Source organism: Garra rufa, chromosome 1 (assembly GCF_049309525.1).
Source record: "Garra rufa chromosome 1, GarRuf1.0, whole genome shotgun sequence".
Lineage (NCBI taxonomy): Eukaryota > Metazoa > Chordata > Actinopteri > Cypriniformes > Cyprinidae > Garra > Garra rufa.
The window spans coordinates 102,481,690-102,496,179 of record NC_133361.1 but is presented as its reverse complement, the minus strand read 5'-3'; positions in this window follow the sequence as shown (position 1 = coordinate 102,496,179).

The window sequence follows — 14,490 nt, the reverse complement described above, 5'->3', positions numbered from 1 at the left end:
AGGTATGTGAAATAAAGTCTGGCGACAGCCGTCACTTTCACTTTTTTTTGTCAGAATCAGGTTCATTAACTATGACAGGCATGAAAAATATGCAGAGTGGGTGGAGCTTGAGGACTGGAATTGGGAACCACTGGCTTATAGCATATAGGATATAGTTATATGTTAGTTTTGACACTTTACATGTTTGAATGTTTTGAAATCTGTTGCTTCGTGCCATTAAACTGGGGTTAACTTGTACTTGTCTTTTTTCACCTTAGACCTGATGGCACTGAAAGAGGAGAGTGAAGAACTGAATGAAACGGAAGAGAAAGATCAGGATTTCACAAATGGAGAAAAATCTTTTAGTTGTTCACAGACTAAAACAACTTCTTTAAGAGAAATAAAACGAAAGACGGGAAGAAGTTATTTCAATTGCCATCAGTGTGGAAAGTGTTTCAATCAAAGAGAAAACATGAGAAGACACATGAGAATTCACACTCGAGAGAAGCCTTTTACATGCAAACAATGTGGAAGAAGTTTTAACCAAAAAGTAAACCTTGACAAACATATGAGAATTCACACTGGAGAGAAGCCTTTCACCTGCCCTCAGTGTGGAAAGAGGTTTAACTATAAACAATGCCTTGAAGACCACTTACGAATTCACACTGGAGAAAAGCCTTACACCTGCAAACAGTGTGGAAGAAGTTTCAGCCAAAAGGGAAACCTTAACAGACACATGAGTGTTCACACTGAAAAGAAGCCTTACACCTGCAAACAGTGTGGAGTAAGTATCACTCAAAAAGAAAGCTTTAACAGACACATGAGAATTCACAATGGAGATCAGTCTTACACGTGTGATCAGTGTGGAATGAGTTTTGATCAACAAGAAAACCTTGAAGTCCACAAGAGAACTCACATAGAGAAACCCTACACATGCCCTCAGTGTGGAAAGAGTTTCAGTCAAAAACAACACTTTGAAGACCACATAAGAGTTCACACTGGAGAGAAGCCTTTCACCTCCCAGCAATGTGGAAAAAGTTTCAACCAAAAAGGAAACCTTAACAGGCACATGAACCTTCACACTGGAGAGAAGCTGTTTATATGTGATCACTGTGGAAAGAGTTTCAGATGTAAAGAATCACTTAAATACCACATGAGGTTTCACACATGAGAGAACTGTATGTTTATGTTATCAGCGTGACATGAGTCATAATAACACCAGAGAGAAGACTTTGCTGCAAGTGTACAAAAGTCCTTGAAGATGGAGGATTGATGGTAATATGTAATAGTAAAGAGCAGATGAATAAAGTGATCAAAATGAAAATGGTATGTGAGCAATGATTGTAAGTTTCAATCAAATAGGTAATAAAATATTGGTATGTGGAGTAATAACTGGGGTCCCATTAAGTGTAAATATGGGAATATAGGAGGAAATGTAAAAAATCGAATACTTACAGATGACTAAGAGTGTTTTGTGTTCTCACCTGAGCTCTTTTACTCATTTGATTTCATAATGGAGTCTTCAATGGTAAGCAACATGGGTAATTTTTCATCAGTAATGTCCTGTAAAATATCACCACACCAGAGCAACTCGTTCTCAGTGTCAGGAGCATTGTGATGCTGCACCAGAGTGTAGAGAATTTTGGTTAGCTCAAAGAATTTAAGATGATCAATATATGTGTGTATATGCATGAGACTGTTCCTCTCATCGCATATACACTGCAAACTCCACCAGGTCTTATAACCAATGAATAGGATGAAATGAGTTATTTAAAACATACATTTCAGTCAGGGAAAAGTAGTTTAACTCACAGGAAATCGTGTATAATAATCGTCATTAAATATACGCAATTTCCAGTTTCTGATCAGTAACAGTAATAATGATATCGACTGGTTTCTTTGTCCAGTGATATCCATTACTCTGACGTTGGCCCGTCGTCACGGCAACGCACTTCTACTAACCAGAACGGAGTTAAAACAATTGAACAGAATAGGGCTTAAGGTAGCAATATGAGATCGAAACAGTTTAAGTGACTTTGTAATGTAAGCATTCAGCACAGAGAATCATTATATGTGAATATATGGTTGTTTATTAAACTATTCTACTTACAAACGATCGCACATAGACAAACGTACATAAAACACAAATAGACAGAGAACGCGCGAGAGAGAGAGAGTAAGAGAGAGAGAGAGAGAGAGAGAGAGAGAGAGAGAGAGACAGAAAGTGAGTTTGCAAAGGGACAGGAATGAAACGGTTCTGAACATCCTGAAATCGTTTCTTTTATAAAACGCCTTAAACGCAGCTATCTACGTTTGTAGAAAGGACGGATACTTGCAAGCTTGTTGTTGTTGTGCATTGTTCCGTTTGTGTTCAGTTCAGAAAGTCCTTTCCAGTATTGCAGGCCTCATCATCTCCTCCGCTAGGTGAGACCCCCCCCCCCCCCCCATGGATCTGGGGGGAGGTGCGGGTGACGTGTCTTTGTGTCCCGAAGGCAAGAGCAAGAGAGAGATGAGGCAAGGTTTATAAACCTGTAGGTCGTTCACGCCCACAGTTGGACCTTGACCAATCCGGTTGATCTGAGTTTTGGAGGGAAGATTGAAAGTCTTTGTCTCTCACAATGGGGTTTCGCATGTGGAAGCTGATTGGTTGTTTGGCCACAAAACTTTCAAAAGTTCAATAATACATATAAAGCAAGGAGTTATTAAGATGCCACAAACATTAACATTTAGGGAATAATAAATGCTGCTCATAGACACCAAACATGATCTATGTATCTTCTCGTTTGACTGAGTGATTCTAAATGTGAGAGTCTTAGCATGCACAATAATTCACCTATTGCGGATTAATGTTTGAGGCCGACATACATAACAGAAACAACAATATAAGAAAAGGTAACACATTGATACGTGTACATTTCTATATAACTGTATGTGGGACTGCATGTCTGAATAAGGAAAGTCTATCTTTCCCTGCATTTCTGGTAGGAGTCTTATCTTGATGGTGGGGGGATGAGCTGGATAGTGAACAAAGGACTGGCTCATAGCACATAGGTGTTAATCATGGGGGAGAAGTCATTTAAGGAATATAACTAGTTATTTCATGTCTGATTGGCTCCATGCACTACAAGAGCTACATGACTGAAGGACTGAATAATCTCTGCTCCTGCAGTTTATATCAGGACTGCCATGATGTATTCATATTTTCAAGAACTTTTGTAGCCATACGAAGAGAATAAATTGTCACTGAAGCTGATTATTGAAGCTGGTAATGCTGTTTTTGAATTTGTTTAATTCATTATTTGCCGAGATCTTAATGCATTTAATAGTCTTTTATACTAAGTAGTGCAGATTATATAAACACTAATGTTCATTTTATCAAGCCATTAAAATTGAGGACTGCGGCTTGGTTTTAACTAGACTCTGAGACAATGGAGGCACCAATTTATCATTTGTAGATAAAATAAGCAGCATGTCAAAACAATAAAGCTGTTCACACCACAAGCGCTCATAGGCATTACTTGTAATGATCTATCGGCCTTATATCCTCTATTTATGTCCTCCATGGAAGCCCTTCCCGTGCGCTTTACCGTGTTATCTTGTTCAGTATCTGGTGTGACCATCATTTGCCTCAGGCAGTGCAACACATCTCCTTCAGAGCTGATCAGGTTGTTGATTGTGGCCTGAATGTTGGTCCACTCCTCTTCAATGGCTGTGTGAAGTTGCTGAATATTGGCAGGAACTGGAACACGCTGTTGAATATGCCGATCCAGAGCATCCCAAACATGCTCAATGGGGGAGTATGCTAGCCATGCAAAAACTGGGATGTTTTCAGCTTCCAGGAATTGTGTACAGGTTCTTGCAACATAGGGCAGTAAATTATCATGCTGCAAGGGGATGGTTGTGGATAAATGGCACAACAATGCGCCTCAGGATCTTGTTACAGTATCTCTGTGCATTCAAAATGCCATCCATAAAATGCACCTGTGTTTGTTGTCCATAATATACACCAGCCCACAACGTTGATATCGTTGAGCACGTACGATCACACCGGTGTGATTTGTCTTGGCTGGTCCCTGAAGCGTACGATCACACCGGTGTGATTTGTCTTGGCTGGTCCCTGAAGCGTACGATCACACCGGTGTGATTTGTCTTGGATGGTCCCTGAAGTGTACGATCACACCGGTGTGATTCGAACGTTCGCCGCATCACGTGATCAGCTGCTGAATTCAAATCTGTTTTGGCGCTTTGGCTGGCGCTGAGCCAGATCAGACGTGCTGAGTGCTTGTCATATTATCACAACTATTCAGTGTTTTCAACCATATAATGCTTATTTTAGGTTTCAGACATTTAAATACACATAAGTACTAGCAAAACCATACATTTATAGTTTGTAAAACACACACTGATGTCTATGGAAGCGGCAATAATGATTCTACAAATATATTCTGACAACATATTTTATTGATATCATATACAGATTATGTAGGTAACTATAACGTTCACTCTCCTCTTCTCCCAGCTCACCAGAGACTTACTTTAATGTCTTTCGGGAGGAGAGGATGAATTTGCGTGTTGTAAATCCCACAGCTCAGATTCAGCGCAAACAAACATGGTTCCCATCACCCGGTGTAGAATAACTAATGTGGTCATTATAAAGACCACATTATAAAGATAAGTGTTTGGACTTTTAAATACATTTACTTGCACATATTTCGAAATCGGAATGTCAGATATTTCATAATATAGCAAGCATGCTTGTGAATATTAATAATAAAAAAGGAAAAACGTAATAAAAGTGATCCATGTGTCTTACAGTGCTGTTGTGGCTGCGGTGTGTCACATGACGCGTCCCCAAGGAAACAGTAATGCCAAACATTCTAAAATAACGGTCGCCTAAAAAAAACTCAGGTTGCGTCCGAAATCGCATACTACTTAAGTAGGTACTACATTTAAATTCAAACGTACTACCCGACCGTTAAAACAGTACGTTCTATATAGTATGAATGTGGGTAGTATGAATGGAATTCGGACATACTACATCCGCCATATTGATGTTGTCACGTGTCATGCGTCGTCACAACAGCGCGAAAATTTAAAGAGACCGCTCCACTGCACGAACACCGGCACCGGCAATGTACGGCGTTTTAATGTTGATTGGACAGACAGCTCAGAGAAGCCGTCGGTCAGCTGCTCGCAGATCACGCCTTCGTAGACAGCTTGTAGATTATTTATCAAATAACGTAAGTATAATTACTTATTTAGCTAGCAAATTTTACCTCAGAATAAAAAAACACCTCTGTGAACAACAAAGTAATTGACAGACAAAGCAGTTTATTGTTATGAATGAATACACAGGACAAAAAAAAATCATTTAGAATATATACACACTTATACATATATAAGTGTGTATATATTCATTCAAATTTATTAATTGAGTCTTGTTGCTTCAATATGTGTGTGTGTGTGTGTGTGTGTGTGTGTGTGTGTGTGTGTGTGTGTGTGTGTATTTATATGAATACAATATATACATAGTTAAAATGAATATATTATACATGGATACACAAATAATATATACATATTCTAAAAAAAAAAAAAGATGGAGAGCTGTGTGTGTGTGTATATAAATAAATGGATAAATACAATATATACATAGATAAAATGAATATATTATGAATAGATACACAAATATATACATATTCTAACAAAAAAACTATATACACATTTACAGACAGTGAGCCCTACAACCTACTGCCGCCTGAATGCTGCTGTGCCAGTTCTCCAATTATATTTTCAGGAGGAATCTGACCTTCGTCCCAGCCTGCGGCTTTCACGACGGTCCATCACGTCCCTCATTGCTGCCTTGAGGTCAGATTTTGACCATGGCTGGGAAACTGACATTGAGGTGCTGGTGTTTTTGTACTGGCTGGCCCACGCAGCATCATATAGGGTGGTGTCAATGGCTTTTGACATCCCAAAGTCCACGGTGCATGACATTGTGCACAAAATTAGCAGGGCGGTCACCTGTATTTTGAAGAGGGTGATCACTTTCCCGACCCCGGATGACCTGGAGGAAGTGGGGGCAGGTTTTGCCCAGCTGGCTGGGTCTCCAGCTTTCTGCACAGTAGCTGGTGCAATAGACAGCTGCCACATCCGGATCAAAGCACCAGCAGGTGACGCCCCATGCTACTTTAATAGGAAGCTGTTCCACTCTGTACAGCTGCAGGCCATCACCGACCACAAGGGGAAGTTTATTGATATCTTTGTTGGGTATCCTGGGTCGGTGCATGATGCCACTTAAGAACAGCCCTGTTTACACTGGCCGCTTATATCCACCTGCAGGGAAATGCATCCTCGGAGATGGTGGGTATCCCTGTTTGAGCGCGCCCATCTGCCTCATCACCCCGTACAGAGAGCCTGTACAGAATCCTGTACAGGCTCGCTTCAATGTCAAGCATGCTCGAGCACGCAACATAGTTGAAAGAGCCTTCGGGATGCTGAAGACACACTGGAGGTCCATCTTTTTCAAGGCCCTGGAAGTGAGCCCTGCATTTGTGCCAGAAGTTGTTGCTTGCTGTGCAGTGCTCCACAACCTCTGTCTTCAGAATGGGGACATTGTTGATGCAGATGTGGAGGATCCTGCCGATGACCCCCCTGAACCCCAAAACACAGAGGCCAGCACAGGAGAGGATGTGCGGGACAATCTGGCTGCAGCTGTGTCCGCACCAGACAATTGTGTGCCTGCTCTTCATGAGCATGACTACCTGTAAGACAATTTAACAGGTTAAGACTTTGCAAATCAGTTCTTGTTCTCAGATTGACATTGTTTAAGCTTGTCTACGTTAGCTAGTTAATATGTAAATAGTTAGGTGTGTGTGGGTGGGCACAGCCCACAGGGTGTTGTGATGCTAAAAAAATGCAGTAGTAGTTAGAGAGAGGTGGAAGTGCATAACATCTGTGTGCATCCCTCTTGATTACAGCTCACTGGCACTGTGATGAAAAAGCAGTTTTTTAAGGGTTTCTGACGGTTCTATGAAAGTAAATTTATGAAAAGATAAAGGGAATATAACTAATCAGTGCTTAGGATGCAAAATTATGATACATTTACATTTAATCATTTAGCGGACGCTTTTATCCAAAGCAATTTACAAATGAGGACAATGGAAGCAATCAAAATCAACAAAAGAACAATGCTATGTAAGCTCTGACAAGCCTCAGATTAGATTAATGCAGTATACGTAGCAAGGATTTTTAAATTATATAGTAAATTAAAAAAAAGATAGAAAAAGAATAGAGCAAGCAATTTTTTGTTAATTGTAAAATAAACAGAGAAATAGAAAATATAAAAGTTTTTTGTTAAAAAAATACAAGTAGCCTTGTTCTCTGTGAAATTGAACAAAATGAAGTTCATGATTAAAACAAGGACAAATATCTGCCTGTGAGCTCAGAAATATTTTTACTTAATTCAAATGGAAAAATAATTTTCATACCCCATTGACACAAATAGTCTTGTTTTGAGCATAAACAAGACAATTTCTTCATTTTGCATCTTAAATTTATCTTTATGTAATATCTATATTTAGTATTTCTATTGGGACAAAAACTCTGGAAGACATTAATTTTTGGCAGAGCATGTACATTATTGCATTGATAAATTTAAGGCTTTCTGCGGCATAAAATTGTGGAATGACGAATCAGACTATTTAAGACCTAAAAAACACTTTTCCTCTGCCAGTGCACAGCCTCTCCATCACCAAGACTCCTGTCGGGCCTCCTCGTGGCTGCACATGGTAACTGGGGATAGTCCCAGGCTAATCGACAGGGGATCTCGGAGCTGCAGTGGTCCCTAGAGGTGACACCCACCAACCACTGTCACACTGCCTAAGGCTGTGTGTGTGTAAATTTGTATAACAATTCTTTGAAATTCTAGCTACATATCATGAATGCCACTTGTGGGTTATTTAAGCTTAATTTTATAAATTACTTTATTTCTGGGGTAAAAAAGTGAAGCCCTATGAATAAGTATAGTGAGATTAGGAGATGATATTACTACATGTTAACCTCAAAAGTCTTGTATGTGAACGTTACCTGTCTGAAGACACTGAAGTTAATTTTACTAGCACCCATTATAAAAATGTTTGAAGAAATTTCCATTTGGTCTGGACTTTTAAACTCTATATACTACATGATGCAAAAATGTTTTGACCTAATCTTTGTGATCACATTTATGTAGAAGATATATTTAAAACAAAATTAAAATGAATACTTTTTAAAGCTGTCTGGTCTGGGTTTTCTCTACAGTACGACACTCATTTTGCTTTAAAAAGCAGCTGGAAACTACCACAAAATTTGTGTGCACATAAGTGCTTTAAAACTGTTGTTAATCAATGCCACATTTTATTTATTGGCACTTTACAACTGACAAAATCTAGCTACTGTAAATCCATGGAAACTAAAACTGCATTAAAACTTGATAACCATTATGTAACAATGAAAACCAAATGGAAAGAAAATATAGTTTTTATTAATATTCTTAATTTTTTTGCAAATAGCTCTAAAAGCTGAAGAAATTTCTCCTCTCTCTCCTTTGTCTCCCTGTCTCGTCTTCCTCTCTCTCTCTCATTTCTCTGTCTCTTCTTTCTTCTCTTTCCCTGGCCTCTTGTTCTCGTCTCTCCTCGTGCTCTCGTCTCTCTTTCTCTTCTTTCCTCCCTTTCCATCATCTCTCTCCATCGCCTCTCCTCCTTTTCTACTGCTTCCATTTCCCTTTCTGCCTCCCTCTCCTCCATCTCAAACATAACCTCCTCTATGTCCTTCCTCTTCCCTGCTCTTTCAGCTGTTGACCTCACAGAGGATGGTGAGGTTACAGCAACATCTGATCCAGATGAGGCAATAAGGGTGGGTGGTGTGATGGATGGTCTGCCCCCTATTGCCTCATCCAGGACAGCATACCATTTCCAAGATCCTGCTGTAACCTCACCATCCTCGGTGCTCACACCAGTCTGTGGACATTTAAGATCCTACAAAAAATGTAAAAGCAAAATACCAAGAACAATTATATTCATTAGATTACTATGACATTAACAGCATTAGCATTATCAAATCATGAAAGAACTCAAATTTTGGTGTGAACCATTTTTTTTTTCAATTCTTTATATTTTTGTTCTAGGTTTTCCCACTTTCTTTTAACTTGGGCAGCAGAAATTTTCCCATCTAGCTTCTGCTCTGTCACAAAAACTCTATCACAATAAATGCACAGAAATCAAGCATAAAAATAATGCAGTAAAACCTTTGCTTGAAGTGTTGGTGTGTAAGTTACTACATTCAGTGTCAACAGCACCTGAATAAAAGTACATTTTACATAATTTGTTTACTTACTCAAAACCTTTGATGGCAGCATTTCTCCTTCCAGTGAAGAGGATTACATTAGCCACTCTCCACTGAATAAGGAGCCGAGTGTCTTCATCAGTCCCTGTAATGTCAAAACAGTAATCATTGACAAGCTGAAGCATAACTTTACTTATTACTAGCTTGATATGCAGCCAACAAAATCTCAACTAAAAATTAACACTAGTAAAAGAGGAAACAAATCGTTTTAATTTGTTTAATTTTCTAATTTCATTAAACTGCTTAACAACGAATGTCTCCGTTAAAATAAATGTGTTAACAAGCCGATTCACGAACTCACCTCATCGATTTACAATGTTTAAACTTTCAATAAGTCAACCGTTTATTTAGATTGTGTTAAACAAGTGTATTAAATCACAATAAACAACGTTTTATCCTGAGATAAAAGTCTCCACTTTCCGCCATTTTTCGAATATGACGCCTCCTCTCGCAGAGCCTCATGGGATAGGAAAGTGTCCATGGTATCCCTACTACAGAATTCGGCCGGAAGCAGTAGGTCATCTGGGTACTTCTCGCCTACTGAATTTCGAATACTATAAATTCGGACATACCATGATGTCTTCCGACTTCCACTCCTTCAGTATATACATAGATACCCTTAGCGACTGTGTCTATGGGCCACGATACGTAAGCCGCCCCCCATATTGCAGCAGTCAACTTGACGTCATTCACCCATAGATCTGTCATTCACCATAGTAATCACTGAAAATTGGAAATGCCACAGTCCTGCACAACCATTGGTCTACGATACTACTATATGGCAAATGACCTAAAGTTGATCGTTCCAAGATGGTGGACGCATCTATGTGATCCAATGGGGTAGATCTGAATGAAGGAAATATTCTTATTAAATACTTTGTTCTTTACATAGTTGAATTTGCTGACAACAGAACCACACAAAAATTATCAATAAAAATCAAATGTATTAACCCATGGAGGTCTGGATTTGGAGTCACACTCAAAATGGGAGTGGAAAAACACACTACAGGCTGATGCATCTTTAATGTCAAGTCTTTAAAACAAGTCAATATGAGGCTCAGTAGTGTGTGTAGCCTCCACGTGCCTGTATGACCCCCCTACAACACCTGGGCATGCTCCTGATGAGGTGGCGGATGGTCTCCTGAGGGATCTCCTCCCAGACCTGGACTAAAGCATCCTGGACAGTCTGTGGTGCAACGTGGCGTTGGTGGATGGAGACAGACATGATGTCCCAGATGTGCTCAATTGGATTCAGGTCCGGGGAACGGGCGAGCCAGTCCATAGCATCAATGCCTTCGTCTTGCAGGAACTGCTGACACACTCCAGGCACATAAGGTCTTGCATTAGGAGGAACCCAGGCCAACCGCACCGGCATATGGTCTCACAAGGGGTCTGAGGATCTCATCTTGATACTTCTAAAGGCCCTCCAAAGAAATGCCACCCCAAACCATTACTGACCCACTGCCAAACCGGTCATGCTGGAGGATGTTGCAGGCAGCAGAACATTCTCCACGGTAGGGCTGCACGATTAATCGCTCTATGTTGTGAGGCACGTTTTGCAATGAAGCGGGTACTTTGTTTAGTAGTAAATCTTCATCACGTGCGTCTAGCATGTGCATTCAGCGTTCAGCAATTAATACACAGAGACGTAAATCACTGACAAGCTACGCCAAATCGTGCATGATCATTTGATTTCGAGCGCGATTTGGCATGGCTTGTCAGTGATTTACGTCTCTGTGTATTACTTGCCGTTCCAACTGAATGCACGTGCTGGAGATTTACTACTAATCGAAGTACTGGCTTCATTGACAAAACGTGCCTCAGCAGCCCTACTCCACGGTGTCTCCAGACTCTGTCACATCTGTCACATCTGCTCAGTGTAAACCTGCTTTCATCTGTGAAGAGCACAGGGCGCCAGTGGCAAATTTGCCAATCTTGGTGTTCTCTGGCAAATGCCAAACGTCCTGCACGGTGTTGGGCTGTAAGCACAACCCCGACCTTGTGGCCTGCTGGAGGTCATTTTGCAGGGCTCTGGCAGTGTTCTTCCTGTTCCTCCTTGCACAAAGGCGGAGGTAGCGGTCCTGCTGCTGGGTTGTTGCCCTCCTACGGTCTCCTCCACGTCTCCTGATGTACTGGCCTGTCTCCTGGTAGTGCTTCCATGCTCTGGACACTACGCTGACAGACACAGCAAACCTTCTTGCCACAGCTCGCATTGATGTGCCATCCTGGATGAGCTCCACTACCTGAGCCACTTGTGTGGGTTGTAGACTCCGTCTCATGCTACCACTAGAGCGAAAGCACTGCAGGCATTCAAAAGTGACCAAAACATCAGCCAGAAAGCACAGGAACTGAGAAGTGGTCTGTGGTCACCACCTGCAGAACCGCTCGCTGATTGGGGTTGTCTTGCTAATTGCCTATAGTTTCCACCTGTTGTCTATTCCATTTGCACAACAGCATGTGAAATTAATTGTCAATCAGTGTTGCTTCCTAGGTGGGCAGTTTGATTTCACAGAAGTGTGATTGACTTTGAGTTACATTTTGATGTTTAAGTGTTCCCTTTATTTTTTTGAGCAGTATATATATATATATATATATATATATATATATATATATATAATTAACACAATGGGCCAACTCACATTGTACAGCGGCCCACGGGGAAAACACATAATGCAAGCGCTAAAAACCCATCATATGCACTGTTGGCATGTAAAATATATATATATATATGTAAAAATCTGACCGGCCCACATTAAAGAAAATAGTCCGGCCCCTCTTGCATTAGCCAGAATGCCATGCCTATATCAAGTTGGAACTAAAACGCCGTCCCCCCTTGAAATTCACCCCCTGCGTCTCCCCCATTTCCAGCCCTTTATATAGGCCTATGTATATCTTAATGTGCAGAATTATTATAAATATTGTCGGTTGTAGTACATACTTTTATAATGATACTGTACAGTCTGTAGTCTCTAGTCTCATATATTGTCTGTATTACATGTTTTTTTCTAACACCAGTCAGGAGTAATGCTCCTAATTTCACTGTATGCAGAAACACACAAAGACAATAAAGGCTTGTAATTCAATTCCATTTAAAAGTTTTATTTAGATATTTCAAATAAAGCCTAAAACATCATGGCTTTCAACTATTAAAGCTAAAACAAATGTTCTCATGCAAATACATCAGTTGACCACAAATGTTGTTAATAAAATATAAAAAGTAAAGATAATGTATTAATAAAAAAGGAACATTTAATAATGACTCAAAGCAAAATGATCATTAACTACTGAAAGTAAAAGTGAAAACTAATGAGATTGATTTCTCTCCTTCTAATTTACCAGTAGTGATGAGTATACATATACAGTACATGCCAGACCAGTATGTGTAAATCTGCCAGAGATATTCTGCATGACTGTGTATAGCAGATGATTGAATAAAATGCTTCTCATGTGCAGTGCAATGATATGGTTATTTTCCAGGGTGGATCCTCTCATGTATTTTCAAATATGATGACTGACTAAATCTCTTGTTGCAGTGTGAGCATTTACTGTATAAGGTGTCTCTCCAGTGTGATTCATCTCATGTGTTTTCAAAAGAACTGACTGACGAAATCTCTTGTTGCAGTGTGAACACTCATAAGGTTTCTCTCCAGTGTGGATCATCTCATGTATTTTCAAATGTACTGACTGATTAAATCTCTTGTTGCAGTGTGAACACTCATAAGGTTTCTCTCCAGTGTGGATCCTCTCATGCTTTTTCAAATGTACTGACTGATTAAATCTCTTGTTGCAGTGTGAACACTCATAAGGTTTCTCTCCAGTGTGGATCCTCTCATGTGTTTTCATATATGCTGACTGACTAAAACTCCTGTTGCACTGTGAACACTTATAAGGTTTCTCTCCAGTATGGATCCTCTCATGTATTTTCAGACATGCTGACCGTATAAATCTCTTGTTGCAGTTTGAACACTTGTAAGGTTTCTCTCCAGTGTGGATCATCTCATGCGTTTTCAAATGTACTGACTGACTAAAATTCTTGTTACAGTGTGAACATTTATACGATTTCTCTGCAGTTTTGTAATGATTTTTCTCCTTAACTTGACTTGATTCTTGATTCTCTTCTTTTTCTTTAATCAACTCTGAAATAAAATAAAAAGGGTTAATTGTCAGTAACTTGTTATAAGCTGAGAAACATGAACAAACTAACATTTGTGAACAGTGCCAATAAGTCCTACAGATGGTGGCGCCAGAAGCAGATTTTGTAAAGCTGGTGTGTGGGATATCAATAATAAAGATAATTTAAAGGGGTCATATGATGTGGTTTCCTTTGGAGTATTACAAGCTGTTGGTGCCTAGATAAGATTTGTGAAGCTGCAAAGCCTAAAGTCTCAAAACCAAAGAGAAATTTATGATACAAGATAAGACTTAGCCACAACTCCCTAAAATGGCTCGTTCAAACCCCCCCTCCCACTTGTCCACGTCACGGTGTGAGTAGGTTAGCGTAACACATCCCATAAAAAAATATGAATATGAATATGACAAGAAAGAAAGCGTAACTTTACCAGCTGTAGTAGTGTTGCAGCGCCATGTTGAGGAGTCGCAGAACGTTTCATTGGAAAAGCAAACTTACTTGGTTTGGCCTTTCAAATGAGGACACAACTTGAAATCAGTGTTTAAGTTATATTTACAACTGTTCTGGAACAGTAAAATGCAAATATTTGAGTGGGTGATGCACATTTCAAGGAGGACTGTTTCCTGAACCTGGGAGAGCAGCTTACAATGCCAGATGTACACAAAGGGTTAGGCTATAAAGTAGGGCTGGACCAGAATATTCGATTATTTGAATATTCGTTCCATGGGTTGGCATTCGATTTAAAATTTTGAGATTCGAATATTCTATTTTTTTTCATACACTTTGCATCCCCCCGCGAAATGGTTCTCATTCAGGCTTAAATATGAATAAAGAAGATCAGACTGCTGCCACTAACACAGAGACAGCAAAAAAAAGAGAGCGAGAGAGATTGAGCAATATTTGAGAGACACTACTAAAGTACAGTCGGGCTCACTTGAATGGTTGAAGCAAAACTAGGGCTGTGCTGTCACAATGACAACCGCGCCTCCGCGTTCAAATGC